Source organism: Erythrolamprus reginae, chromosome 1, assembly GCF_031021105.1.
Source record: "Erythrolamprus reginae isolate rEryReg1 chromosome 1, rEryReg1.hap1, whole genome shotgun sequence".
In the NCBI taxonomy this organism is placed as follows: Eukaryota; Metazoa; Chordata; class Lepidosauria; order Squamata; family Dipsadidae; genus Erythrolamprus; species Erythrolamprus reginae.
Window position 1 is genome coordinate 52021893 of NC_091950.1, and position 16849 is coordinate 52038741.

Consider the following 16849-nt stretch of genomic DNA (forward strand, 5'->3'; position numbering starts at 1 on the left):
CCGCCCTCAGCTTTCCAAAGCGCATCGGATCCAAAAGAGGGGACGGAAAGTGGAGGCGCCGCCTTCCTCCAGCGCGGGGCGTGTAAATAGCCGCTGGAACAGCACCCAACAAGCTCGCCGAGCGCCAGGAACGAGGCACGTGTAGCAGCAACTCTACTAACACGTGTGAATCGAGTCAGACATTGCGCGTGTTAGAAAGAGCATGGGGATGGAATCCGCGTTGATGCTGGTGACAAAGATTCTGAAATCATTTCCAACAGAATACCCTAGGGCAGTGTTTCCCAATCTTGGCAACTTGAAGATATTTGGACTTCAACTCCCAGAATTCCGCAGCCAGGACTGAATAATGATGATGGTGGTGATGAGGATGAGGATGATGAGGATGATAATGCTAGCACACTATTGTCTCATTATTTTAATTTTAATTTTTTTAATTATTAGACTTGTATGCCACCCCTCTCCGGGGACTAGGGGCAGCTCACAACATATAATGCAAACAATAAGTAGTATACAAATCTAATAGTTAAAAAATAGACTAAAAACCCATTAATCTAAAAAACAGTCTATTTACTCAATTGCACCCACACATAACATTAATAGTCAGAACAGAGAGGGGGGTATATACTAGTTGCCCCACGCCTGGCGACATAGATAGGTCTTAAGACTTTTGCGGAAGGCGAGGAGGGTGGGGGCAGTACAAAACTCAGGAGTGAGCTGATTCCAGAGGGCCGGGGCCACCACAGAGAAGGCTCTTCCCCTTGGCCCCGCTAGGCGACATTGTCTGGTTGACAGGACCTGGAGAAGACCAACTCTGTGGGACCTGATTAGTCACTGGGCTTTATGCGGGAGAAGGCAGTCCCGTAAATAATCTGGTCCGGTGCCATGTAGGGCTTTATAGGTCATCACCAACACTTTGAATCGGCAGCCAATTTAAGTGATTGTCTCTAAGAACTCTTAGATACTTCTCACAATTGCTATTATTGAGCCAGATACCACCTATTCTATACCTACGCATTTGGTTTTTCTTGCCTACATGTAAAGTATTACTTTCCTCACCACTGAATTTCATTTTGTTAGATAAGGCCTAGTGTTCAAGTCTGGATTTGAGCCTATTTTATGGAGTGTTGGCTATTGCTGCCACCTTGATGTCATCTGCAAATTTGATAAGTTTTCCTACTATCCCTTCATCTAAATCGTTTATGAAAATACTAAAATATACTGGGCCTAAGACAGAACTTGGGGTATTCCACTACATACTTTCCTCCATGTAGATGCTGTTCCATTAAGGACTATATGTTGAGTGCAGTTAGTTAGCAAATTACTACTCGGTCCGGTGGTAGTCTGTCCATCTTTGCATGTATATTTGGGATTACAGAATGCTGCTATAAAGGCGTAAGAAATGCTGAACTGGGAATACTATTTAAATAACAATCAGCCTCATGGTGCTACCGGAACAATCTAGAATTGAACACACTCAATATGTGTGAAATGGTGATAAACTTTAGGACAAACCCTCCCATTCTACCACCTCTTACAATACTAGACAACACACTTCACACTATCAACTGTAGAGACCTTCAAATTTGTAGGTTCCATCATATCCCAAGACCTACCTGTAAATGGTTACCTAACATCAAAAAAAGCATCAAAAAAGCATAACAAAGAATGTTTTTTCTGAGCCAACTCAGGAAGCTCAAACTGCCCAAGGAGCTGCTGATACAGTTCTACAGAGGAATTATTGAGTCTGTCATCTGCACCTCTATAACTGTCTGGTTTGGTTCTGCAACCCAACAAGACAGAAACAGACTTCAGAGGATAATCAGAACCAGTGTTCCGTCTAATTTTTTTGGGGAGTGGGCGGAAAAGTATAGTGTCTGAGCGGCAGTCCCTTCGGGACTGGGCGGCACAGAAATAATAAATAAATAAATAAACAAACAAACAAACAAATAAAAAACCCACCCTGTTTTGCCTCAGAGAATTTCAAAATAAAATACTGTACTGTGTGTCTATAACAGTGAGCTCATAATAGGGCAACTCTATCAATATCAAAATGCCACTTAAATAGTTGAGCTAGTTTCAAACTAGATTTTGATTTTCTTTCTCTCATCCTTACTCCCATTCTTTTTCTTTCTCTTTTACTTCCTCTCTTTTTTCTATCTGTTACTCTCTCTTCCTCTCTTGCTCTCTCTCTCCTTCCCTCTCACTCTTTCCCTCTCGGCTTCTGGGCAGGTTTGGAAAACTCTGAGTTGATGATGATTTTTAAGTGAGCGATTGCTCACTGCTCAGCTTAGGGGGAACTATGATCAGAACTGTTGTATCCTGTAATGGCTACCTTGTAACTCTGTAAATAGTTTGTTCCTCTTTCAGCGCTGTCTGAGCCCAAGCAGGAAGTCGCTCCTGATTGGCTCAGACGCGGCCGGCTCTAGCTTTGGCGGGAACCGCAAATATATAAAAGGAGCGGTTTCTCCAGGCAGAGTCAGTCGGTACTCGCTGAATTGTCACTTTACCTTGCTGAGCTGTCACTTGTCCTCTGAGCTGAATAAAAGTACCGATTGCTCAAAACCCTGTCTCTGGGTCTACTTCACTGGCGACGAACGGACGGAAGAAACTTCGCGTGCAACATGGACAAAATCCAGATCGGCCAGGCTCCGGAACTCTTCGATCCCGAGAAATCGACATGGGACGAGTACATGGCCACCTTCGAGATCTTCCTCGAGGCGGCGGGAATGCAGGACGCCGAAGCCGATCGCAGACGGGCTATTTTCCTTAACTACTGCGGCGCAGAAATCCGCAGACTTGCCCAAACTCTCACCGAACCGGAACAAGCAAGAGCCACAGCGTGGGACGTCCTACAACAAAAACTGGCGAGCCATTTCAAGCCGACCAAACCAGCCATGGTTTTTCGGCATCAATTCCACATGATGGCTCAGAGGGAAACCGAGTCGATCAGCCAGTTTACAACGCGGCTTCGAACGGTACTTGCTCAATGCAAGTTTAAAGACCCGGAAGCTCGCCTCACCGACGCCTTGGTTTTCGGCATGAAAAACAGCACGGTGAGAAATAAACTCCTCATCAAAGAAGAGCCGAGCCTACAAACCGTAATTAAACTGGCGCAAACCGCAGAAGCAGCCGACGCAGCGGCGAGAGAATTGAAAGAGCACGGAAGGCGAGAACTCATTGCAAAAATCGACTCCGCGTCTCCCAGCGCCGTGGAAACAGACAACAGCCAACAAATTCCCAGCGGAGACAACTGCCTCCTGGTGCAAGACCAGCCGAGACACCTGAGAGCTACTCACCCAGCCCCCTGCGCGGGCTGCCGGGGAAATCACCAGCGCCATCGATGCCCCTTCCGAGATGCTACTTGCCGCCGTTGCAACCGGAGAGGCCACATCGCCATCGCATGCAGAGCAACAGCGCCGGAGGAAACATTTGCCACACCGCAATACCAGCGACCTCAAAACCAGACCCCCCAAGCGCGAGAAAGGAGACCATTCCGCAACGCGGGTCAAAGGAACTACTCAACCGCTAACCGCGACTACTATAGAGGTAACTCTCAATTTTCCGTGAATAACACGGCAACCAAAAAAGGGGCTAAAATTGTTATATCACTGTTACTCAATAACCAACCTTGCTCAATGGAGCTGGATACGGGCTCTAGATATACCATCATGCCCTGGGAAAAATTTAAACTGTATATGCCTAATGTATCTAAGGCTGACCTAAATCAAACCTCTTTGGTGATTAGAGACTTTCAGGGGGGAGTAATCTCGGTCTTGGGAACAGCAAATGTACCTATCGCATTCAAGAATGTTAAATGTACCCTTCCCATGCTTATTGTAACAGGGGCCAAGCACTCTCTTCTGGGTTTAGCATGGATGGAACCACTGGGGATCGAGATTTCGGGTGTGTGTAATGTAAACTGTTATGATATGCCTAATTTTGTGAAAGAGTTCCCTGAAGTGTTCAGCCCCACACTGGGATTGTATAAGGGGCCCCCTATATCTTTCTCTATTGACCCCAAGGTCCCACCGATCAGACTAAAACCTCGCAGGGTCCCCCTGCCGCTCCTCCCCAAACTAGACATACAGCTGGACAAACTCATTAGCCAAGGTATTTTGGTCCCTGTGGAACAGGGGCCATGGGAAACTCCCATAGTTACCCCTCTGAAGCCAGACGGCTCTTTAAGAGTTTGCGCTGATTACAAATCGACCCTGAACAAGGCACTCCAACACCACCCCTACCCCATTCCGGTTGTGCAACAACTGCTACACTCCCTGGGGGAGGGGAAAAGGTTCGCAAAGATCGACCTGGCGCAAGCTTACCAGCAACTTCCGGTCGATGAACAAACAGCAAACGCTCAAACAATTGTAACGCACAGGGGGGCTTTCAAATGCACGAGGTTACAGTTTGGGGTAAGCATAGCCCCAGGAATATTCCAGAGCATTATGGAACGCCTATTGTCAGGGGTAAATGGGGCCATTCCATACTTTGATGACATCTTAATTGCAGGGGAAAACCAGGAACAAGTAAACAAAAGAATAAGGGAAGTACTTAAGAGGTTACAGGACAAAGGTTTAAGAATCAAGCCTGATAAATGTGTCTGGGGAACCAACAGTATAGAATTCCTAGGATATAAAATAGATAAGGAAGGTATCCACCCCACAACAGAGAAGCTGAGAGCAATTAGAGAAGCCCCAGAGCCACGAGATAAGAATGAGTTGCAGGCATTTTTGGGCCTCCTTAATTTTTATTCCGTTTTTTTAAAACAGAAGGCAACAGTAGCAGAGCCTCTCCATCGTTTACTCCAGAAGGAAGCCCGCTGGACATGGGGGAAAACTGAACGTGAAGCTTTTTCTCAACTAAAAAATTTATTAACTTCTAAAAGTGTAGTAGTCCAATATAGTGCTTCACTACCCATTAGGCTCACGTGCGACGCTTCGCCGTACGGCATAGGAGGAGTTCTAGCTCACGTTCTACCTAATAAGACAGAGGCCCCAATAGCATTTTTTTCAAGAACCATGACCAGCACAGAAAGGAATTATAGCCAGTTAGACAAGGAGGCTCTAGCATTAGTGGCAGGGGTAAAGAAGTTTCACAATTACATTTTTGGAAGAAGCTTTGAGCTAGTCACTGACCACAAACCCCTACTAGGCCTGCTAGCCCCCAACAAGCCCACTCCACCTTTTATGTCTCCAAGACTAATCAGATGGGCTCTTTTCCTCTCAGGGTATCAGTATGAGCTCACCCACAAGGGGGGGAAGGAAATCAATCATGCAGACGGTCTCAGCAGATGCCCCATAACAGACTTAGTGGAAGACCCTGTTCCTTCCACAGATGTGTTAATGATAGAACTCGAGGAAAACCCACTAACCACAGCAAAAGAGGTAGCTGCACACACGCAGCAAGATCAAATCCTTAAACAAGTGGTGAATTGTGTTCTAAAGGGATGGCAAAATGATGTTGTGAAACCTGAATTGTGTGATTTTAAAAACAAAAGACTTGAATTATCATATGTAAAAGGTTGTTTGCTGTGGGGGGATAGAGTGATCATCCCCAAAAACCTAAGGGGAAAGGTACTCAAATTGTTACATGTGGGTCATCCTGGGATTGTCAGGATGAAGAGCCTGGCAAGGGGGCATTTATGGTGGCCAGGGCTGGATGCTGATATTGAAAGCTGGGTTTCAAAGTGTGATCCGTGCCAAGAGTCACGGCCCAGTCCCCCCAAAACAACTCCGGCTGAGTGGGAACAGCCTGCTGGTCCTTGGTCTAGAATCCACATTGATTTTGCTGGCCCAGTGGGGTCTCAGTATTTTTTAATAGTGGTTGATGCTTTCTCCAAATGGTTGGAAATAATAGCAATGAACAACATAACCACAAGTGCCACTATCAAAGTATTGAGCAGACTGTTTGCATCCCATGGTTGCCCAGATCTCTTAGTGTCTGACAATGGGCCACAGCTAACAGCCAGGCAATTCGAATTGTTCTTAGATGGCCTAGGGGTCAGGCATGCCCTCATCTCGCCTTATTCGCCCTGGGCTAACGGATTGGCAGAACGTTACGTACGGGTGGCAAAGGAGGCATTGCGCAGGTCAGGCCCTGGGGATGTGCAACAGAACTTGGACCAATTCTTACTCACCCAACACATTACCCCTAACTCGCACACACATGTAAGCCCTGCAGAGTTATTGATGGGAAGGAAGTTGAGGTCACCACTAGACAGGTTAAACCCAAGGTTCTGTGTTAATAATAACCAAATGTGTACAAAACCTGAAAGAGAAATGTATTTGGGACAAAATGTATATGTAAAAAGTTTTGATGGAAATGTGAACTGGATGAAGGGAATTATTGTTAAGCAAAATGCACCTAAGACCTATGTTGTTAAACTAGAGGATGGTCGTTTGTGGAAACGACACATAGACCACATTCGGAAGCGAACAGAAAATCAATTGCCACAAACCACTGACATGGACTCTCCCCCTTCAACAGACTTTTGTACATTGCCCGAAATAAGAGACACGCAAAGAGACTTATCGGGCCAGGGGGAACCATCCAGCGACGCCGAACCATCCTCGTCCTCCGAAGCCTTCGTTGGGCCCGCCAGGCCAAGTCCGCCACACCAGGAGAACAGCGGCGAGCCATCCTCCACAGTCAGTGGCGAAGGAGAAATTGAACTGCGCAGGTCAGCGCGAGCTCCTCAGAGGCCCCACCGATTGGACGACTTTGTCACATGGCTTTCTTGATGGATGTGTCCAACTATGAGGGGAGGGGTGTTGTATCCTGTAATGGCTACCTTGTAACTCTGTAAATAGTTTGTTCCTCTTTCAGCGCTGTCTGAGCCCAAGCAGGAAGTCGCTCCTGATTGGCTCAGACGCGGCCGGCTCTAGCTTTGGCGGGAACCGCAAATATATAAAAGGAGCGGTTTCTCCAGGCAGAGTCAGTCGGTACTCGCTGAATTGTCACTTTACCTTGCTGAGCTGTCACTTGTCCTCTGAGCTGAATAAAAGTACCGATTGCTCAAAACCCTGTCTCTGGGTCTACTTCAAGAACTGTAGAAAAAAACAATTACTGCCAACCTGCCTTCCATTGAGGACCTGTATACTGCATGAGTCAAAAAGAGGGCAGTGAAAATATTTACTGACCCCTTGCATCCTGGACATAAACTGTTTCAACTCCTACCCTCAAAAAAACACTATAGAGCACTGCGCACCAACTAGACACAAGAACAGTTTTTCCCTAACAATATCATTCTGCTAAACAAATAATTCCCCCACCACTGTCAAACTATGCATAAGACTACATTACTATCACTATTAGTCTTCTCATCGTACCTATCACCCAGCTACTCCTACTTATGACTGTATGACTGTAACTTGTTGCATGTATCCTTACAATTTATATTAATATTGATTATTTCCTGATTGCTTATTTGTACCCTATAACAATCCTTGTGTTGTACCTCACAATTCTTGATAAATGAATCTTTTATTTTATGTACACTGAGAGCATAAACACCAAAGACAAATTCCTTGTGTGTCCACACTTGGCCAATAAAGAATTCTATTGTAATCTACACTATTCTATTCTACTTCCCAAAAACTATTAAGTGTCTCAAATAAGCTAGTTGTATTGAAGTATTACAATATGCTTGTAGAGACTGCTGCCATCACATGGTGATATGATTATTTTACTTAGAATGCTTTTGTGTAATGGAAAAAAATTATCATCTGAAAGCATTCTTGGTAGAACTCCCGGAACAATTCAGTTATTGGACAGATTATATGTAAATTTGTTTGGATAGATTAATACCTGTACTTGGAATATGTTTACAGATAGATTTTTTCTGCAAATTACTTCCATTTCAATTGTGATTTAAATGCTTTGATGGATACTTCCAGACTGACACTACCTATTTAATCAAAAGCCTTTTATTGTAAACTGGGGAAATTTAATTGGATTTCTGCACTTACAGGACTATAGAAAGTTTTATGTGTGTTCCAATATGTTCCATAAAAATGGATCTATCACGATTGTACACATGTAGAAGAGACCATCAACAATAAACAAAAATATATTTTAAAACAATACTTTTAAGTTACATTTTTAACTTAAAATGCTTTATTTATTTTATTTATATCCTGCAGTATGGCATTCTAGCCAGATTAAAAGCTTGATTTAAAAAGGAGAAAACTGAGGACTTGGAAAAGGTAATATTAAAATTGCACTTTAAAATGCACATAATATGGCATTTTCTCTTTATGTTGACACTGGAGATCCCAGAATTCTTAGCCTCATTATTAAATATATTAAGTGAGGTCCAAACTTACTGGAAGGCACTAGATTGGCAACAAGAGCATAAAGATACACTACACTCAGTACGTTGTGACATAATCTGTATTTAAATTATAGGTAGCATTAAGTCAATCTGGTTTTTTTACCTTTTTAAACATATTTTTGCAATCAAAATGAATAAATCAAGATGAAACAGGAAAAAAAGCAATTTAATGAGGACAACCTATATGTGCTTCATGAAAAAATAGTCTATGTAGTAGATCAGAATTGTATACAAAATTAAATTGCCTTGTAAAAAAATCTTAAAGAATAATTATTGCACTGTAGTTCTCCCTAGCCTAGGTAATGCATAAAGGTGACAAAATCTGCATGCAAACGTAAGTCTTTTGTCAATTACATCTAAATCAACATGACTTTAAACAGATTGCATTTTTCTCTAACATCCAACTACCTAGATGAAAAGCCAAATGGAATTCTTCAGTGTTTGGAATACTATAGTTAGCTGTGCTGAGCAGCTATGAGGATCCTTATTATAAATAATTCATTAGAGTAGATTGGGACATCCTCCTCTCCCCCACCTGATGTTTTATTCAAAACTATTTTCAAAGCAGTGTGTTAATGCGGTGCCAAGAATTTTGCTTTCCTGGAGTTTTTACTTGATTTAAAATTTCAAATCGGTGACAGCTAAAATAAACAACCAGCTGCTGACACGGACTAATTCATAGGTTCACCACTAAGTTATAAGCAAGGGTTTCTCTACTTCCCAAGTTCCTTTAGGATGATGTTGATTGAAGATCATGGTTTTAATTTTCATTAATAGTTCTCTTTTAAGACGAAATAAACATAGAGCTACATAATTTTGTAACTTTTAATTTTAGACCATGATTCTAATTAGGAAAATATGAAAATTTTGTTATAAAAGAGGGCAGTTCTTTTATGTATTATTAAAGCAGAGGATTGAGCTGCATTCTCAATCTTGATTGAGCTGCAGGGAGAATGGGGACAAAATTATATCTGATAGTTTGCTGCCCAAGAAGGGATGAATATTTAACATGCTTCACCACGAGGTGCTCTAAGAAGGGAGAAAAAATTCACAATGCACTTTCCTTACTAGATCTTACTGAAAGGCAAAATCAACTTGGAGAAAACAACAACTGAGATATAAAAGGAACCCACCATGGGAGTATATCAGTGGAAGTGTACATTAGACTAATTAGCTGACCCCACCCTCTCTTCCCATCTTTTAAATGTCATATTATTGTACTATTTTATTCCTTGGTATTGTTACATTTACAATTTTAAATCATTTTTTGCCACTGTGTTATTGCAAGATGCCCAGAGTGGCTTCATGGTGAGATGGAGAGCAAATGAATTTGATAGATAGATAGATAGATAGATAGATAGATAGATAGATAGATAGATAGATAGATAGATAGATAGATGATAGACAGGTACCGGTAGGTAGGTAGGTAGAATATAATAGATAGATAGGTAGACAGATAGACAGACAATTGTTGGTTGATGTTGCTGTGGTGTGTCTTTGATATCATCTCTCCGTCTTCTTCTTGGTCTGCCTCATATTCTTTGACTTTCTCATCTTTTTGTATGCGTATGATATATATTTTTGTATTAAGGACTATATGTTGAGTGCAGTTAGTTAGCAAATTACTAACTGTCTGGTGGTACTGCTGTCCATATTTGTAGACATATTTGGGATTACAGAATGCTGCCATATTGTTTTAAAAAATGCTGAACTGGGAAAGTCATTTTAAAATACAATTTAAATAACATCTAGCCTCATGGTGCTACCAGAGCAATCTGGAACTTAACAGTATCTTGGATTGACCAGTACCTTGAATTGTACCCAGAAGTATTTTAGTTACTGCAGTTCCCAAAATAATGATGTTACATGGATAAATTGTGACTTGGCCATTACTACTTGAGTTATTGCATTCTAGAGCTGCTGGAGCTTCCTGGTGGTCTTCAAGAGCAGCCCCATAGAAAGGAAGAGGCAATAGTTCAGTCATGAGATGGCAAAAGCATGAGTAAATTTCAACAAAGTTCCTTAATCCGGGAAATCAGTTTACAACTGATACACAAGAGCAGAAGTAGGCAAAGTCGGCTCTTCTATGACATGTGGACTTCAACTCCCAGAATTTCTGAGCTAGCATGATTGGCTCAGGAATTCTGGGAGTTGAAGTCCACACATCATAGAAGAGCCAGCTTTGCCTACTCCTGCACAAGAGATATCCAGGCAAAGACCTTCTTGTCCACAAGATGCATTCACTTTTCTAGCAGGAACTGTGAGTCTAAGAGTATCCCCAAACTATTAACTTGCTCTGTATTGGGGAGAACTAGCCTATTCAATATTCAATATTAAATTCTGCTGAAATGCGCACAGACACTGTATCTGTCTGAGATTGAATCTAAGCCATTTAGGCCCTTACAGCCTTTACCCTATACATTCAAATAGATTATATCTCCTTTTCAGCCTTTGAGTTATATAAATGTAATAAACAGGGTATCAAATCAAATTACCTCTCAGTGTACTGTATTTATTTAGTATATAACATAAAAATCTAGGGAGGCTACAATGTTATGAAGAGTTAATTTGATGTTGATATTAAATAAGTGATGAGAGAAATTTGAATTTCTCTCCCCTTCCTCTACATCTCTGCACTTCATCTACAGTCACTTAGTCCTGGTTACAGGAAAAAGAATCACTGTAACACTGTGCCCTTCGCTTCTCAGCTCTTGCAGTCAATCCAGAATATTATAGTCAATGGTATTCAATTCAACTCAAAGATCCTGTAAGATCAGAAAGGCTTCATTTCCTCCATCCCAGCTCTGCCATGCATCATCCACAGAAATGGTCCATGTAATCTCAATTCAATGTCTAACCTTAAACACACAAAAAAGGTTCCAGTAATTTATTTCATCCAGGATTCATCACAACTGGAGATTCATTATAATTTCAACAACTGTATTTAGAAAGGCAGGTTGAAGGTTGTCCAAGCAATAGGTTCTTGATTATGAGATATATATTGCTCTTCAAGATCGGTGGCATTATCTCTCACCCAAGGATGCCTTAATCATTGTCCTTGCCAGTTTCATGTTATCCTCCTCAACAGCTTTTATCAGCACTTCAAAGAAGAGCAGACTAAGAAACCAGGCACAAAGGCCTTTTATAAGGTAATGGTAACAGAATCTTCTGTATTATAAGGTTGTAGTAGCAGAACTGTTTGTTATGGTAATAGAATCTTCAAAATCTGAATGTGCTTCGCCACTTACTTCCTTTACTTTTATGAGAACTATGGAGGAACAGTTGTGGCCTGGACTGAGATCCCTTTTATTTGACTGTTGCTTGATAGTGACTTTTCCTCAAGTTTATTCCTTCTGCTCATTTTCCAAAAGTTCCTATCTAACAATGGTTTGGCTGATGTCACAGAGAACCCTGTCTACTTCCTCAAACTACATACAGCCAAATTATTTCCAGATAATCTTAAAGAACATTGTCTCTGTTATTTCCTGTAGTTGTTCAGCCAGTATTCAATGATATGTATAAGTGAATGATTTTATCTCCAAGATGCCTCCAGAATCTTGCCCCTTGAGAAGCTTCTGAAATAAGATGTCCAGCAGAAATAACTAATGGCAAGGATGCTGCCACAGAAAGCTTAATTGTAAGGATGAATGACAATGCATATCTCTGTGTCTTTTTTCCAGATACTACTGAGTTTAATGGAAGTTACTCTCATATGTATGAGTGCCATTTTGTTTTTTGGAAATGAAGGACAAGAACAAGGGGACACAATCTGAAGTTAGTTGGGGGAAAGATCAAAAGCAACATGAGAAAATATTATTTTACTGAAAGAGTAGTAGATCCTTGGAACAAACTTCCAGCAGATCTGGTTGATAAATCCACAGTAACTGAATTTAAACATGCCTGGGATAAACATATATCCATCCTAAGATAAAATACAGAAAATAGTATAAGGGCAGACTAGATGGATCATGAGGCCTTTTTCTGCCGTCAGTCTTCTATGTTTCCATGTTTCTATGTTTCTAAGGTATACACAAGGCTGCTTGTATGCTCAGAACTTTCTGCATTATATTTGTTTGTTTTTGTACACCAGCGTTTCCTATGCTGGCTACAATTTATCATTATTCCTGAACTTCTATATTCAGAAACAATGTTAGGTTTCAAGTTTATTCAACATAACAGGTTGTGATTTATAGTCTCACCTAAACTAGACTGTCTTGGCAGGATATTCGCCTTTAGGATAAACACGAAATAAAGAATGAAGGAATAAATAAGAAATTAAGGATAAGCAACTAGATTTTATAGAAATGTTATTTAAAAATGTAAAATAAATTCTAGATTTAGCTTGAAGGTAATCACTGAATCAGGAAAAACTGAAAGATAGTTCATTTATAAAAATGTTCTAGTCAGTAGATCACAATATCCAATTGTATAGCACTTGGCCAACCTTACTTGAACTAAAAACTGTACGATAGGACCTAATTAGTATTGGGTTGGAAATCTCAGGTCTGTAAAAAAAATTGAGAAGTTGTACAGAAAGAAAAAATAGCACTTGCAAGACGGGGCAAACCACTTCCATGTTATTTCCAGAAAAATTGCGTTGAGGAAGTTGCCAAGAGTTGGCTGATTGAAATGCATGGCTTATTGAAGCTTATTAAGAAACACAATTCTGGTGTGTGTGTTTTTTTTATTAAAAGACAACTCCATCTGTGTACAGTATTTTCTCTTATGGCGAGCTCCTTAACTAGGAAGCAGTTTGTAACAATATCATTAGCTAACAACACATTTTAAAATCTAGCAAATTAGTGAGACACAGATAGGAGAGATTGATTCCATCTTTGTTTGGACTTTATTGTGCTAACTGAATTTCTCATGGTATTAGAATAAATTATTATAGAGCTGACATCTGCTCCCTGTGGACTGAAAACACTCACTTATTTCATATTGGCTAGTTAGCAGCTGTCAGATGGTAACAGTATTCAATCAATGCCAAGTTTGCCTGTATTTGAACCTGCAGCTTTAAAAGGAAAGAAAAAAGAAAAGAGAAGAAAAAAGAAAAACCCAAACATATATTTCTGTTACCTTGAGCCCATGGGATGTGCTTCCTTCTCAGCAACAAATGTCTGATGTATTTAGGAAAATTGACACCAGCCAATGAATGTAAAATATATGAATGAGATTAGAACTACTGCCAGATCATTTTATTTGTCTCTTGAGAAACCTATATGTGGGTCAAGAAGCAACAATGACAACTGGACAGAGAACCACTGATTGGTTCAAAATTGGGAAAAATGGAGCTCCACCCCAGAGAACCCAATTTGCACTGAAAGATGTTGAAAGAAAATGCAGGACATCCTGCATAAGCCACATCCACAGCGTGGTAGTAAAGAATTTGGTAGCCCTTCACTGTCATAAGTCAAACATCAAGCCTTGTTTAGACCATATTGGTATTATTTTCGACTATATCACTCAAGGAACACAAATAATATATTTCCACCTGATACTGTCCCCAAAATACATTTTTTTCTGCTCCAGTTTCTGTGTAATACCAACAACATTGTAGTTCCAAAGTTGCTCTTTTAAATTTATTTGGTTGCTTGGCTGATACTTTGGTTATTTTTTTAACCTCCTTAATTTTTCCTTTAATTCCCAATTCAGTTTATTGAGATCTATTGTTGATTCTGGACTGCTAATGGAGAGTTGTTTCCTCTTTTGTTTATTGCTCAGAGTTCAGACTCTTAAAATAGTACAAAAGGACAATTAAAATAGTACATAAGATATTCACATTTCAAGGAAATTCATAAGGACTCCCAACCTTTTACAGTCATTTTAGAAATGTACCTAGTGACTGAGTATTGTATATGAAATATTATCCTATGGTATTGTTGGTTGTATTGCATGAACATCTTCATCAATATATATAAAAGTGAAAACCATTCACAACATTAATCATGAAACCTCCAGCCTACAAAATTGAAATTTGCCACATATGTTCATTTTGCCTTTTAGGTGCTCACTAGAAAAGGATTTTTCAAAATGACCATCAAAGCATGAGTATTTATTTATTTAGTGATATTTCTATGCCGCCCAACTCCAAAAGGTCTCTAGGCAGCTCACAATAATCACAACAAATAAATGCAATTGCAATAAAAACAAGAAATATCATTAAAAAACATAAATGTAATCCAAAAGCCCTTTCATACACTATCATTCCTAATCCCAGGCCTGCTGGAAAAGCCACTTTTTAATAACTTTCTGGAAGACTGGTAGGGTGGGGATAGTACGGATCTTTGGAGGCAGTTGATTCCCCAGGGTCGGAGCTGCCACAGAGAAGGCCCTTCCCTACAGCCCCTTCGACTGACATTGTTTGGCAGACAGGACCCGGAGAAGGCCAGCTCTCTGGGCTCTTATTGGCCGTTGAGAGGTATGAGGCAGAAGGCGGTCCCGTAACAAGCTCTGATGCTAAGGGGTTCTCTTCCCCCATTCTACTCCCTCCTCCCCATCTGAAAAGAAATCTGATCCAAATTCAAAACACAGGCAGAGGAGTTTCAGTTTCACTTTTGCTTTCACAGTAGCAAGCAGCTTTACTATACAACAGTTGAGCTAAGCCACACACAGACTCCTTCCTGTCTCCTTGCTCACACAACAAATATTGTTTGAGTTTCCAAACACTCTGCAATTCTCTCACATGCCAACAGGATGCCAGCCAGATGAATACTAATAGATATAATAGATACTAATAGACAGATTCTCCCCCCACCCTTATTTTCCTCCACAGTTCAGATGAATCTGTTCCTTCTACTGTAACACCAGTTAAAGGGAAAAAAGGCAAAAAACACAGGAAAGGATTTACAGATGCGATTAGGAAAACAGAGGTAAGGGACGTTTCCTGTTTCTCCCATGGCCAGTTCTATGTGGCATGCTCCAGAGTCAGTTCACCTGACAGCCTGGTCGTCCTCCAGCCATAAAGCAAAACCAGGAATGTTGTTTACAGGGAGGTCCTGAGCAATTCATCTGAGGGACGGATTGAAAGTCTCTGCTAAGCCAATTATGTCTTCATCTGTAACAGAACCTTAGCTTACCATCTCTAACGAAATAATACAGTCCCTTTTTTAAAATTACTCATTAATTTTCAAGTTTTAAGTGTCAATTTATCAAGCCCCATCACATACGGTAGTTTCCTGGCAAAGCATGGATACTTAGCTAGTACAGAACTAAATAGAAGGGACTTAACTTATGATACGTTTTCTTAACATTAAGAAAACCATCCTGCTCAATATACCTAAACTTCTGATAGTCTCTCACTGGAAATCTTCAACCAGACACAGACGTCCATCAGAAATAGATTATGCAGAATAATATATATATGTCTCACTAAGAGAAAAATTGCAGCTGTACTAAAAAGTATATTAAGAGTGTGATTGAGACTTTTTTTGGCTGAACAGTTTAAATGAAAAAAAGCTTCAGCAATTTTGCTACAGGACATTAACATTTAGTTAATAGTGTCTGAAACAATGATGTACTGCTACAGTTAATAGTGATATATCATTTTACATAGTTTTAAGTATTTTTGCTGTCCTTCAAAAAAGAATGATTTGATTCAAGGCTGAAAAAATAATATTTGCTGACTTTTGGCATGCCTATTGTATTATTTGTCTTCTATCCTCATTAGACAAGATGTAAGCATTCACTAAACTCTGTTCTCTGAATGATTCTTAGATTTATAAATATCATTAGATATGAAGCGATACAAAAGTGTAATACTTTGGGCATGAGTTTCGCCTTTACTGCTTCAGGTATCAAGAGATATAAAGTTCTGGCGCTTGCTCTTCTGCTGTGTGTCTTTGATGTTTCCATCTTCTTCTGGGTCTGCTTCATATTCTTTGACTTTCTCATCTTTTTGTATATGTATATAGTTTTGTATATTATACAGTATGAAATTGCAAGACATCTTCTATTCTCATTTTCTCTTATGATCTCATTTCTGATTTTATCTCTTCTGGTCACACCCTCAGTTTTTGGGCATGATAAGAAGTCTTATATGCTCTTGCACTCACATTAATTTTACATCCACTGCAATCAGAACATTATCATACTTAATGAATGATGGTTTAATCAAGTAGATAAAGATATAAATAATATATGCAACAGGTAAGTTTGCAACTTAGCATGTTTTGAGTATGTCGGAAACATTCATTTGTATATATGTGAGATCTGAAACTAATAGTTTACAAGTCCATGGAAAGTATATCCAGTTCTTAATGCCAGCCCAATTGCATTGTGTTTTTTTTTTACTTTAAGCATAGGAATAAAACTTAATAGGTAAAGTGATTAGATTGTCACGACTTGAGAGAAAAATGTTTGCAATTCTGATTTTGTCCTGTAGAGGGGATATTTTCATAAGAATTTATAGTATCAAACTTAAGGTGCAGCTTTTAGTTAATGTAAAATAAAAAAGCTTATAAAATTTGTCAGTCCATAAAGTACTAGAAAATTATGTTGCTGTCAAGAATACATATC